Here is a 14,496-nt window from a genome sequence, read left to right on the forward strand (position 1 = left end):
GGCTTCAAATAATTAGTTGGGGAGTATTCTCTCCCTTCCTTAAATGTTTTCTCAGAATTCACCTGTGAAGCTATATGTGCCTGGAGTTTTCTTTGTGGGAAAGTTTTCTTTAACAATAAATTCAATTACTTTATTAAGCATAAGGCTATTAAGTTTTCCTGTTTCTTCTTAAGTGAGTGTTGGTAATGTGTGTCTTTCGTGAAGTTGCCCATCTCGCCTTTCATCTAGGTTTTAAAATTTGTTGGTATAAAGTTATTCATAATGTGTCTCATAATCCTCCTAACATCCGTAGTATCTTTAGTGGTGTCAACGCTCTCATTCTTGATGTTGGTAAGTTGTCTGCTTTGTTTTTTTCTTGATCGTCCTATCTAGAGATTTACCAGTTTTATCAATCTCAAAAAAAGCTTTTGGTTTCAATGATCTTCTCTATTATATTTCTGTTTTTTATTCCATCAATGTCTACTCTGACTGATATTTATCATTTCTTTTCTGCTTACTTGAATTTAATCTGCTCTTCTTTCTCTACTTTCTTGAGGTGGAGGTTGAGGTCAATGAGTTGGGATCATTCTTTATTTCCAATATATCCATGCAGTGCTGTGCATTTCACCCTAAACACTGCTTTAGCCACATCTAATTTTTAGCAGCATCTAGCATTTTCCCATTTCCTTTTGATTCTTCCTTGGCCCATGGGCTTTCTAGAAATGCGTTGTTTCATTTCCAAATAGTTGGGAATTCTCCAGACTTCTTTCTGTCACTGATTTCTGAGTTAATTCCATTGTTGCTAGAGAGCTAAACTGTATGTCTTGATTCCTTTAAATATATTCAGGTTTTTTAATGGCCTAGCCTGGAGTCTATCTTGATCAGTTCCCTGTGTGCACTTGAAAAGAATGTGTATTCTGTTGTTGTTGGGTGGAATGTTCTGTTAGTATCAGTGAGGTCAAGTTGGTCAATAATGTCAGCCAATTTTTCTATATCCCTACTGATTTTCTGTCTAATTCTTCTAGAAATGACTGAGAGGAGGTAAGGAAATCTCTAACATTAATTGTTGAAGTGTCTGTTTCTCCTGCAGTGCCATGAGACTTTGCTTCCTGTATTGTGAAGCTATGTTATTAGGTGTATAAATGTTTAGAATTGTTATGTCCTCCTGTTCAATTGAGCTTTATTATTATGAAATGAACTACTTTTACTCTCACAACTCTTTTCTCTGAAATCAACTTTTATATTTGTATACTGACACCAAATTTCTTCCAATCAGTGTTAGAATGGTATACAGTTTTCCCTCCTTTTATTTTCCATCTATTTGCATCTTTAAATTTAAGGCATGGGGTGGGGGTATCCAATCTGAAAATCTCTATCTTTTCATTGTTATTTTGACTGACTCAGTTTCATGTAATTACTGGTCTTGTGAGGGTTTCCCTTATCTTGCTACATCTTCTGTCTGTGTAGCATTTGTCTCTGCTCTCCTTTACTTCTTGATCTAATCTGGTTCTCTTTGTATTAAATGAGTGTATTTTATGATTTCATTTAATTTTTCTTGACTAATTAGCTATAGCTCTTTGTTTTCTTATTTCAGTGGTTGTCTTAGGTTTTATAGTATGTATGGTAGGCAGAATAATGGCCTCCCAAAGATGTTCATGTTATGATCCCTGAAACCTATGAATACGTTATGTTACATAGCAAAGTGGGATTATGCTGAAGGTGGGATTGAAGTTGCTAATCAGCTGACCTTCTGATAGCGAAATTATCCTGGATTTTCCTCTGACCAATGTAATCACAAGTCTTTAAACATGGAATCAGTGGGAGCAAAACAGCAATGTTAAAGGAATGTGGTGCTTGAAAGACTCAACTGGCCATTTTTGGCTTTGAAGATGGAGGGAGCCATGAGACAGAGAATGTGGGCAGCCTCTAGAAGCTGGAAAAGGCAAGAAAATGCATTCTCCCATAGAGACTCCAGAAGGAATGCAACCTACTGAGACCTTTATTTCAGCCCAGGGAGACCCATTTTAGACATAACTTCAAGGACTCTAAGATAATAGATCAGTCTTCTTTAAGACTCTGAGTTTTCTTGGTAGTTTGTTACAGCAGCAATAGGAAACTAACACAGCAGGCATCCGTAACTTACCGAAGTCTCTCCACGTTCAAAAGTCATCATTCTATTTAACACATGAGAAACTTATAATAGTTTACTTCCATTTCTCCCCTCTCAGCCTGTGAGCTATTATTGTCAAACATTTGCTTATATGTATGGTATAAATTTGACATTCCATTATTTTAATAGCCAAATATTTTTAAAGGAGATTTAAATAAGAAAAAGAAAATCTCACCTATTTACCCATGTAGCCACCATTTCAAGTGTCTTCTTCCTTTGTGGAGATCTATATTTCAATCTGACATCATTTCCTTTCAGTCCAAAGAACTTTAAACAAATTGCAGGGCTACCTTCTCACTTGCATTGTTTCTGACAAAAAAATCTCCTGTCATCCTTCTCTTTATTCTTCTCTAGGTAGCCCATTTTTCTCTTTAATATAGAATAAAAATTTATTGCAATGTGTATTTCTTATTTTAACTTTTCTTTTTTATCGCTGTTTTTCAGCAATTTAATTATGCTGTGCCTTGTGGCTTTTTCTCTTACTTTTTGTCTTTTCCTTTTTTTTGTTCGATTTTATAGAGCTTCTTGAACTTATATGTATATATCTTTTTCATTAAATGTGGCACATTTTTGTCCATTATTTCTTCAAATATTTTTCCTTTCCCGTTTATCTCTTCTCTCCAATGATAACTCCAATTACACGTATCACAGGCTGCTTGATGTGGTCTCCTGGCTCACTTGTGCTCTGTTCTTTTTTTATAATTCTTTTTTCTCTGTTTCATTTGGGTCCGTTCTACTGTTACGTCTTCGGGCACACTCATCTGATTTTATGTAATGTTTATCTGTCGTTAATCCCATTCGCTGTATTTTTCATCTCATATTTGGTGATCTTTTTCTTTGCTCAGGAAGATTCACCCTGAGCTAACAGCTGTGCTAGTCTTCTTCTATTTCGTATGTGGGTTACTGCCACAACAAGACTGCCAATGAACGGTGTAGGTCCACACCCAGGAGCCAAACCCGCACTGCTGAAACGGAGCACACTGAACGCAACCACCGGGTGCAGGGCCAGCCCCTCATATGTTGTGGTCTTGATCTTTAGAAATGACCTTTGGATTATTAAAAATATATTTCATATTTATAACTATTTCAACATACGAATTGCAGTTTTAATTACTTTTGAATGTCTTTGTCTACTAATTCTAACATCTATGTCAGTTCTGGGTTGTTTTAGTTGATGGTGTTTTATCATGATGTGTTGTATTTTCCTTTTTATTTGTGTGTATGGTAATTTTTGATTGATTGCCATTCATTGTGAATTGCCACTCAATGGACCCTGTATTTGGTGCATGTGAAACCACTTTGATTCCCATGGGTCTTGCTTTTAAAATTTGTCAAATGAGGCCAGATAATGTTTATTCTGGGGCTCACTGCTCCTCTCTAATAAGGGAAGATCCTTCTGTGTACTCTCCCAGGTTTCCCATAAAAGATGACATTTTCTAGGCTGGGTGTTGTAATCAGTGCTGTTCCTGGCCCTCTGTGAACTCTGGGCATTGTTATCACAAATCCTCCAAGGTGTGTGGGTATTTCCTCATATGCAGGTGCTAAATACGTGAATAAGACCCTTGACAGACCTCACGAGTACTCTCTTCTGTCTAGTACTCTGTCCTCTGAGCTCCAGCCACCCTGCTGTCTCCAGACTTTCAGCATCACCTCCCCAACTCAGGGAGACCACCTGACTCCACCCAGTTGCCTCTCCTGAGGCCATAGCCTAAAACCTCTCATAAAACCATTAACTGGGGTAAATACAGGGATTTACTTCATTAGTGTCTTACTTAATATCAGTGATCAATGTCCTCTGTTGCCTGATGACCAGTTTCTTGAAAACCATCATTTCATCTATTTTGCCTGGTGTTTGGTTGTTCGTGCAGAAGGTGGATCCAGTCCCTCTGCCCTGGCTCAGCCTGAAGCAGCAATTCCTCTCTGCATGTATGAATTCTCATCTTAACATATCTCCCAAGATTCATGACTGCTCCTATGGGCGGACCATGAGACTAGGAAAAACAGAAACCATTTAATTAAAAGTCGGAAGAAATTTAATACTGTGGCAGGCAGTTTTGCAAATAAATAAAGTAATTTATTTTATAGTAAAATAGGAAGTTTATATATTTACAGCATTCACCAATAATATAACAAATATAAACTAATCCAAAGGCTGACATAATATTTGTTACACTTAGTAAAACTCCATATAATCCATATTTATTTGTAAAATTTATTAGAAGCTTCTTTACTTTCTCTCGGCCTTATAACTGGCATGATGAAATGGTCAGAGCATGAAGCCGTGATTGCAATCTCGTGTTGGGAGATAAGTTTGATGGGAATTAAAACCAGTTTGGAAAGTTTTCGCTCACATGGTAATGGAAGGGGCAGTGGGCTCCAGTCTGGTGGGTCTGAAATCGCTGTACAACTTTGGCTAGATTAGCAATGAGACAACCCCCACCCCGGGGTGAGCAAGGTTTTTCTGTTCGTCATCACATCTCTTTTGGTAGATTCTGGAGATTGAAGTGTAGATTTGTGACTCAGTTCTGGTCAATAAGTCATTAAAAGAAGTTTGTTGAGAGTACTCTGGGAAATAGTTTCCATTTCGAGGAAAAAAACACAGGAGAAGCCACAATTTCTTTTTCTCTTTTTTCTCTGCCTGATTTGGTGAAGTTGTGATGCCTTGAGTTCCTGAGGCACCTTGACCATGAGGAGGTCCAGGCCAAGGCACGAAGGACCAGTGAGCCAAAGCATGGAGAGACCTGGGTACCACAAGATGTTTTTAAGCCACTGACTAAATCAACACTAGCATCACACACCTCTGGACATCTTGCTACATGGGATCATAAATTATCTATCACCTGAGCCAGCTGAATCATTTTCTATTGGTTTTTCTATAGTACACCAGTTAGGATGCTGCATGCTGGCTTAATGACAAAAGAATGAGGAGTCAAAATATGTGTATGTGGTTGCCTCTCCTCTATGTCTTAAGGCCAATGTTTTAAATATTATGGTAGAAACATAAGTGTAATGAGCTTGTACGGCTTTTTAGTGAGTTACTGACCATGGGATGTCAGGCAGCTCACTCAAATGCTTCAGGCCTCAGTTTCCTCACAGTGACTTATTACACAGGGGTCCAGTAATGAACCACTCAGAGTCGTAAACCACTTAGAAAATGTAAAGCACAACATAAATTCTAGATAACAGCATGATCAATCCCATCCTGTTGAAAGCCATTAGCGGTGCTGTCAAATGTAAGAGGGCATAAGGCTTGATTTTTTTTTTTGACTGTACATCAATTTTCAAAGGCCTTCTTGAATGTCATTAAATTTTATAATTGTGACCATCAGTCTGCAATTTTCTGGCTATCTTCTTTTAGAAATATAAAGGTACGAAAAATAAAGGAAATTCCTGTAGTTCTAGAATAGACTTCGCTATATGTACCTCTCAATTAATCTGCCAAATATTTATAATTTATGCATATCTGCATTATCAATAAGGTACAAGAAAGGATTTTAAATAAAAACTTGTATTAAGCATGAATATGAAAGGATTGTTTTCAGGGTGTGGAACCATGTTGGGCTGTTCAAAAAATCTTGTTTGGTTAGCCCTTAGTTATAGCTCCACAGAGGTCCAGAAACGTTCTTTGAGGGACCAGATGACAGAACGTCTTTGCTTTAAGCAGTAGCATTTTCAGGAGCTGCTGAACAAAGCCGTCAGCTCCAGCGGGTGCAGTGAACATCAGTGAGTCTCTCGTTACCTCCTTTCCCTTCCCTGATTTCCCAGGGGAGCCCTGTGGTCCTGGGAAGCCTTCCCCACAACAAGTTCCAAAGTTGTCCCCTATTACAGCTACCCCACTTCCCCTGGCATTAGTTTAAAGGTACCCATAAAACCCAAGCTTAAATTATCTCAAAACACTTCCTATACTCAGTGGGAGACATTGGTCTCTGTTGTTGGACACAATTGAAGCATATGGCCACCATCTTGCAACTACCATGGGATGGAAGTTGCAGGTGGAGCGGTCACCATGGGGAGAGGACAGAGATGGAGGAAACAAAGTCCTGGTGGGCATCGTGGCCCAGATGAAACTGGCTTTCACACCCCCTGCCTCCCATGGGCACAAGTCACAGCAGATCAGAGTCCACTCTATGACCTCATTTGACCTTAATCACCTCCCTAAGGCCCACCTCCAATACAGTCACATGGGGGTTAGGGCTTCAGTATGTGAATGGGGTCAGGGGACAATTCAGCCCATAACAATGATTAATTTAAGTGGGAGACATTTCACTGGGCTGGGAGGGGCTTCAATGGGTAAAATCACTTGGGAGCAGGATGTCAAATAAATGCATCAAAACATTCATTTAGTACTTATTGTATGCCTTCCATTGCGTATATTGTAGAAAGGATATTTGTTCTCTCCGAACATACAGCTTGTTGTAAACACAGAACTGATCCCACATGAAATGAGTAGAGCAGTGTTATTACTCACCAAACGTTTGACAGGATTCAAAATACAGCAGAAGTTCAGAGATGGGAGGGTGCCTTCTCTGCAAGTTTGGGAGGTGAAAGGAAGCTATGGGACTCTGATCCTAGGCTGGTCCCCCCGCGAGTTCCTCCTGACATCATGGGACCCACCGCAATCCCACTGAGTCCCAGATGGCTCCCAGGGTGCATCTGACCTGAGGAATGCTAAAAGGTGGCCTCTAAAAGTCTCTGGAGCTATACAGCCCCATAAGTGTTCACCCTTCCCTGAGGTGCTTGACCTTTCCATAACCACCGGGTTGGATTTCCCTCAGTGCCCTACCTGTGGGTTGACTCTTTGTGTCTTACCTTGCACCCCTAGATTCCCATTTTTTGTCAGGTCATGACCTCGCCTGCATGGAACCTAACCCCTCCATCCACAGTGTCTTCAACATCTGAGGGATGCCTCCTGGCGCCCCCGCCTTCTTTGAGGGACGTTCCATTGGGGTCCTCAACTGTCACAGCCTTCCCTGTCCCCTCAGGCCGAGCTGACCACCTACACGGAGTGAGTTTGCCTCTCCAGAACAGGAAGGAAGGGTTGGGGTTCGGTAAGAACGCAGCCCCCTGAGAACAGCAGAATGATTGTGCTGCACTGGATCTGGAATACAGCGGGAAGGACTGAGGGCGCTCCAGGAAGCCCAGGCAGGCCATGGCCCTGGTGTCACACAAAGACCCACTCAAAAAGGCAGGATGAGGAGAATGAAATGAGCATCATTGACTGGACATCCAACCCCAGGTCAGAGGCGTGCTTACAGCAGAGTGGAAGTGCTGCGTGTCACCAAAGGAGGAGGGGGCTTCGGTTGGGCAAGAGGAGGAACTGAGTATTGATGACATGGAGCTTTTTTGCGGGAAAAACCTTGTTTGGCCATTGAGCTCTTCCAAATGAGGCCATCAAGCCTAATGACCATTCGTGCCTTCACTGGGCATGGCCTTCTTGACTTTACACCCAGAAGGAGTCGATGGCATTTTCTGTGTGTCCAGTAAAGTGAGAAAGGTCACAGGTAGATAAATAGACAGGTGTGTCTTCTGTTCCGGGAAAATGGCGCCACAGAGACTGTTCAGCAGCTGGGACATGTGGACCAGAAGCAGACGTGTGATCTTAGGGATGGGTCTTGAAGAGCAGTCTGGGGGGAGCTGCCTCAGGTCATACCCAGTGCCTCTGAAAAAGACAGATTTCAGGGCTCACCCAGGGAACCGCCAAAGCAGAACCTCTGGGGTGGGGCCAGGACATCTGCAATTTTAACAAATTGCCCTGGAGTTGGTGCTTGTGAACTTGGTACACAAGAGCCAACTTGGTGCAAGTATGGTAGGATGGCACTACTGTTGGGAGAGGTTGGGGGCACTAAGGGGAGGACTGAATTCTGGAAAGACCACAAGTATTTAGTCTGATCTTTATTTTGACACTTATCTACATCCTTGCAACAGGTTTTCCTTTTTGGCTTTATTTTATCCTGCTGGTTGTCTCAAATTGAAATGGTAATGTTAAAGGTTCAAATAAAATGCAGCCACACACACACAATACGTGAAATGATTCAATTCCACAAGTCAGAGTAGGTTTTTGCCCTAAAATTCCCAGGGTCTTTTCCTGAGGGAGCTCCAGCTCTGGGTGCCAGCTTCCAGCTCCCACAGATGAAGGCTCCACCTCCCGACTGCCTGGGGCAGCTTGCACGTCCGGGCAGGTGTCCTGAGGAAGAGCACTAGGGGAGCAGTGCAGGTTTCTCCTTCTGCGTCCAGAGCTCCTTCAGTGCACGTTGCACGCCCTGCTCTGCTCTGCTCTCAGAAGCCACTCAACAGGGCCGAGGCGAGCACTGCCCTTGCCCAGCACCAGGGTGGCTCACTCCGAACTTGGCCTTGGCGGTTTACTGCCAAGTTTACTCACTTATTGATTGTGAGTTAGATTTAAAAAATAAAACCAGACTTATGATTCTTCTTCCTTATGGAGTGAAGGCAAGAACTCCTATCACTAACTTACAGCAACTGATTATCCTGTATCGTAATGATTCCTGAACCATTTGTGAAACACAAAGACAGTCTGCTGTTATCAAAGAGATAAGTATTGGCTAAGAAGAATCACATTTAAAAATTCTTGAATTGGCAATGATCATAAAAAGGGTCCCAGAGAATGTTTTCCAGATGTAGAAATTGGAGACCTAAAAGTGCAATTCTTCAAGGGCTTGAGTGATAAAGAGATGAACAAGTCATGGGAAAAATAACTCCAGCCATCATGTTTAAACATGCCTGTGAGTGTGAGAATGCATGTGTGTGCACGTGTGTGCATGCTTGCGGATGTATTCTCACACGCATTGCTTGTTGCTTAGATTGTGTGTGTGTGTAAATGTGTGCATATGAATGTATGCCCACATGCATGTGCCTGCTGCTTGGGCTGTGTGTGCAAGTGTGCACGTTTGTGCATGCAGATGTGTCTTTAATGTCCAATGCTCTCTTGTGCTTACTTTGGCCAGTCTACAGTAAAAAGACCAAACAATTTTTGTTTTTGTTCTTGCTAAACACACCAAATAGGAAGAAGATGTAAACACGTGCGCACAGCCCGGCCTCCTTGCTCGCAGTTCTGCCGACAGCTTGCGAGGTGGGCACGGTTAACAAGCCCTACAGCTGGTGGATCTGTGCAGACATAATTGCACATGAATGGCGGGGGAGCGGGAACCAAGGAAGAAATAAAACAGATAACAAGCGGAGGGAAAAGTAGCACTGTAAACAAGCAGCATATTTTCCCTCCGCAGAGCGAGCCTGTGTGGCTGGAGGCGGTGTCTGTGTGCAGCTTGACTCCTAATCCATATCTCAAACAGCTTCCAGATGCTTCCATCCCCAACCTTCTCGGGAACTCCTGCCCTTCACAGATGCCTCTCCATGAGGGGGGTCTGTCTATAAGTAAAATGGGGCGGATTTTACTAATCATTCATTTCCAATCTTCCTGACGGGACTTTTATTAATAAACTCATTTCATCTGTCTCTTTGATTAGGAAGAATTTAATCGCCTAGTCATGTGAAAGGAGAAAAGAGAGGGCTGGGGGTTGTTTGTTGTTGGTTGTGTGGGCGTGTTTGTGCTTTGCGCACACTCTCTTTGTTGACATGTGCTGGCGTGGAAGAGAATGCATGAGAAACGCAGAGCAATATCAGCACTGAGTGGTTCCAGCTGAGGACAACACAGGGGAGGAGCCCCAGAGAACCTGCTGTTGCCCTGGCCAGTAGGCAGGACCAAGTCTCCAGTGCCACCCGGGCAGCGGTGGCTTGGGGAGGGGCAGGGTGGTGCTCCTGGCAGGACTGAGGCATCCATCCTCCTGCTCTCCACCGGAGGGCCACCAGGCCAAGCCCTACAATTTGCCTCTAATGAAGGTTCTGTGTTTAAAGGGAAAACATGAAGGAAAATGTTCCTGGGTCCTAATGCTCAGCTGGAATTGCAAGAATCGTGGACTTTTTCCTTCTTCCTTTTCTAGGTCCTCTTTTTGTTAATTTCAACCTGCTCTTCTAATGTGTGTAGAAATGATAACTTTCAGAACTGGAAGAGAGGAAAGGTCAGCACTGGTTAACTCCATCACAGTTAAGCACCCCAGTCAGTTTCACCCTGACCAGGTAGGACCTCTCAGTATCTCTCTGGGCAGCTGCTCTCCCTTTCTCTGGAGACCACATCCCACTCTGTTTCCTGATTAGTCTCCAAAGGACAGAAGTCCTTTTAAGGATTGGTTTAGCTTCCTGATTCCAAGGAACGCAGGTCTGAGTAAGTCAAACTCTCCCCTTACACCTACGAGCGGTGACTCTCTTGGTTCACGCTCCATCTTGTCTCGGAACCTCCCCACTCATCCCCATCACCTCTCTGTGGGCTGCAGCACAGAATAGCCCCTGCTTTCAAACACTGGGTCTCCCCCTTCTCCCAACCCTCGAGGCTCAGCCCCCTGCTTTGCATCTCAGGGGAGCCACCGTCTCTCCCTCTGAATGCCCTGGCTCCACTTCTGCTCTCTCATTACCACAGCCAGGAGCAACTTTGAGTTCTGAGTCAAGTCCCTCTCTGTTCCCAGCCGCTTCTCACAGTGTCGTCTGGATTCTTCTTCCAGAACACAGCCCTCATGTGCTCACTCCCCGGGGCTACTCTTGTGCCCAGGGCAGCCACACCCTCAAGTGCTCTGCCAGCCGTTACCTAAGTGCTGTTTCCACCTGCTCCACACACCCCAAGGCCACACCAGGGGCTGTTCCAAAATGTGCCCTGTGATTGACAGCCACCTCTGCTCTTTGTTCATGCTCCCTCCACTGCAGGAACCCCGGTAGCTCTCACCTCAAGAGATTCCTCTCACATGTCACCACCTCTTGGTTGTTCCCCTGATGTGACCCAACCCTCAGCAGCGCAAGAGAAATCATTTTCCACGTATCTGGTTTCTTTCATGACTTCCACACATTGTCTTGTCACACGGAGTTGGCTGACGCTCATGGGTGATCTGTTTCTTCAGGGCAGAGCCCCTGCCCAGAACATAGGAACTTTGAAGTAAATATTTGTCGAGTAATTTTCTTGAAAATACACGGTCTCAGGAAGTTTAAGTGACTTTCCTAAGGCCCTAGAGCTGGGAGGTTTGAAGCCAGGAAACGCGAGGTCCTCTGTCTCAAGATGACAGCTGTGTGCCCTGACCCACTCTACCTCGTGCCTTCAGACGTCATAGCGCAGGTCTCAGCATCATTACTTCTTTGTCAAAGACCACTGCTGCCCTTAACAGAAAAAAGACTTTATCTTTCAAATAAAGCAGCATGTCTTTAATACATTCCTGTGTCATCCAACTGTACCGGGTTCAATACAGTCCACCCTAAATCCACGTCCACCCAGAACCTCAGAATGTGGCCTCAGAAATAGAGTCTTTGCGGATGTAATCAAGCTTGGATGAGGTCACAATGCATGTGGTTGGACCCCAATCCGATGACTGGTGTCCTCTGATGAAAAGAGGAAGGTGGATGCAGACACAGAGAGGGGAACGCCCTGTGAAGACACAGGGATGCTCACTGACGGCGGAAGGCCACGTGGAGGGGGCGGATCCGAGTGATGCCTCCGTAAGCTGAGGGCTGCTAGAGCCTCCGGGAGCTGGACAAGGCCAGGAAGGATGTCTCAGGGGGAGTGACTGTCGCCCTGCTGACACTTGGATGTCAAATTTTCAGCCTTACAACTGTGAGAGAATAAATTTGTGTTGTTTTAAGTCACCTGGTTTGTGCCAATTTATTACGACAGTCCTAGGAATCTGCACCAATTAAATCATCACAAGTAAGGCCTCGTTCTAAGATTCTTTTCAGTCACCAAGATATCAACTTTAACATTGAAAACTTATCCTGAAATGATGCTCCAAAGTCAGCCAGGAACTTAATGAAGACGATGATATTTGGAAAGTGGAATAAAGTACTCACATTTGCTTGGTGACTGAGATCAGTGTGGAGGAAATAGAAATACCAGCTGAAGCGAAGTTTTGAGAACTCTGGTTTGCTTCTTGGAAGAGAAGGGCATATATAAATGTCCAGACATTTCAGCGAGAGCCAGTGACAGCCCCGGAGTCCCCAGTGTTAGCATCAGCAGGCATGAGCTACTGTACGTGCAACGTGCATCGACTGAATTCCTGTAGGACCATCTACCGAGAGCACTGTCCATTGTGCCCACAGCGAAAAAGCTCATGAGAAACACGTGTGAGTCTTCCTTTCCGGAAATTGATTCTGGGAAGCTCGTGTTTCATTTCTTGCCTCGGACCATAGGAAATTCTGAAATTAGGTTGGTCCTTCATCGCGGTTCCTATATTTTCTTCCAGATGAGAGCACTTGCTCCTTTTTCCCTTTCACAGCCTTGACTGCCATTCCTCTTTCTCTTACTGCACATACAGTCATGTTAATAAGTCAGTGAAATCCTTGCAGGGAGAGGTGGATTATAAATCTAAGTTTTGACAGTTACGTGAGCAAATACAACAAAGCATGGATTGGGAGCTGGTCCTGTGAACTCCATATGAACAGGTACTCAGTCCTGGTGTGAGGGTAGGTAGCCCAGGGGCAGGGAGCACAGAGGCAGTGTGACGTGAGCTGGTGCCTAAGGTGGATGAGCAGAGGACAAGACAGACTCTTACAAGCAGAGGTGGAGAGGAGGGCTGTGCTGCCTGGCAAGGCTGGGAGCAGGGAGTACCCCAGCCTGGCCGCCACAGAGGGTTTGTGTATGAGATATGCAGAGGGTGGGGCTGGAAAGGGGAGTGGGGTCCACCCCGGGTAGGACTTCTACCGTGGGGTCAGAGAAGCCTGGCTTCCAGCAGCAGGGATAAACGCTCACAGTGCACCCTGGCTGTGGAGTTTCTGGAAATCCTTTAGCAGATGACTGCACCGGTGGGGCTGTGAGGGACCTGCCCTGTGTCAGTGCAGGGCTTCTTCTGAACTAACAGAACAAATGAGATGACATCCAGCCTCCCTTGCGTGGACCCAGGTCAGCCTTCAAATCTTGAACTGTCACTTCTTATTCCTCATGAAAAAGTTATAGATAAGAGAGAAACAAACAAACAAGGTAAAATACACTAGAAAAAAATGACTCAATAAAAGGCAAAGGAAAAGCAGTAAAAATAAGCAGCCACAGTGAGAACAAAAATGCCCGACTGGACAGAACCATCACCGGGGGCCAGGCAGGGTCCCCCGTCCAGATGAGAAACAAATAAGGCAATAAAGCATGTCTCCAGTGTCAGGCCCGAGGTCCAACGTGCGGCCCAATCTCAGGGAGGGTCACAAGTGAAGGTCCTGGCAGGTGGCCGTCCCTCAGATAACCACAGGCAGAGGGCGCTGGCCCTGACCGCGGTGTACTGATGGGCGGGCTGGCAGCTCCAAGGGCAGCGGGTGGATTCCACTGAGCCTCTGGACTCGGAGCTCTCGGGGAGCCGAGCACAGATGCAGCGCCTCACTTTGCCTCTGTCACTCAGACCCCAGGACACTTCCTAGTGGACTCTGGACGGCAGAAGCACACACAGACCCACAGATTCCGAGGCTCCAGAATCAGACTGACCAGTTCGAATCCTTCCTCCACCTCTTCGCTGACTTCTAACTTGAACTCAATCAAGTTACCTTTTTTCACTCAATTTCTTTCCCTGTCATACTGGATTAATAAAGACACCCACATCGAAAGGTTTCTCTGAGATAAAATTTATACACTTAGCAGAGTGTCCAACACATAGAATGTTCTAAATAAATCATAGCTGCTGTTACGTGTTAAAATACTCACGTGCACATATGACACGTTGCGATGAGCACGGTGATAGAACAGAACAGACAGGAAAAGGCAGGCTTTTCAGACAAAAGGATCAGTTTGGTCCTCTTGGCCTCATCCCTTATTTTCTGTTGAGTAAACTGTTAACCCCCTTTGAGCCTTAGTTTCCACATCAGTAAAAATACTTAGAAAGGAACTCTTTGCAGACAAAAAACAAGAGCATCCCCCTGCTTGTAGGACCTCACGTACTCCACAAATGTTACGTCCTTCTTTCTCCCAAGTAGTGTGGTAGAGAGGTATTATGTTGGTTATATAACAGCATAGCTGCCCCACTAGCAGAAATCAACATTCAACACATTTTAATCATTTGCCTTGTTTATTAAAACTCCAAACATCCTTCAAATATTGAGCTCTGCATAGGTAGTTTGCCTCATTCATCTTTTGGATTATAGTTTAAATACCCAAAGTGATGTTTCACATGTCTGTAAAGTTGTATCTATTTGTATCAATATGTGTGTGTGTTTATAATATAAAAATGAAAAGACCTCAATTGGCCTGAAATAATTTTATTCTTGAGAGATTCTGGAGATATAATTTGGGGAAGATTGGTTTCAAAAGAGTTTATAAAAACTCT

General features: G+C 44.2%; 1 long non-coding RNA gene across 2 annotated transcripts; it reads right to left on the minus strand.

Annotated features, from left to right (window-relative positions):
* Nucleotides 1-3,882: 3,882 nt before the first annotated feature.
* LOC138915343 (uncharacterized) lies at nucleotides 3,883-12,590 on the minus strand. 2 transcript variants are annotated; one of them, XR_011421155.1, is made up of 3 exons: nucleotides 10,938-12,590; nucleotides 6,959-7,808; nucleotides 3,883-4,140 (listed from the first exon to the last, which is right to left on the minus strand). It is a non-coding gene; the product is annotated as an uncharacterized lncRNA (long non-coding RNA). The 2 variants fall into 2 exon arrangements; XR_011421156.1 differs by lacking the exon at nucleotides 3,883-4,140 and adding an exon at nucleotides 4,333-4,890.
* Between the last annotated feature and the right edge of the window lie 1,906 nt (nucleotides 12,591-14,496).

Source organism: Equus caballus, chromosome 8 (genome assembly GCF_041296265.1).
Source record: "Equus caballus isolate H_3958 breed thoroughbred chromosome 8, TB-T2T, whole genome shotgun sequence".
In the NCBI taxonomy this organism is placed as follows: Eukaryota; Metazoa; Chordata; class Mammalia; order Perissodactyla; family Equidae; genus Equus; species Equus caballus.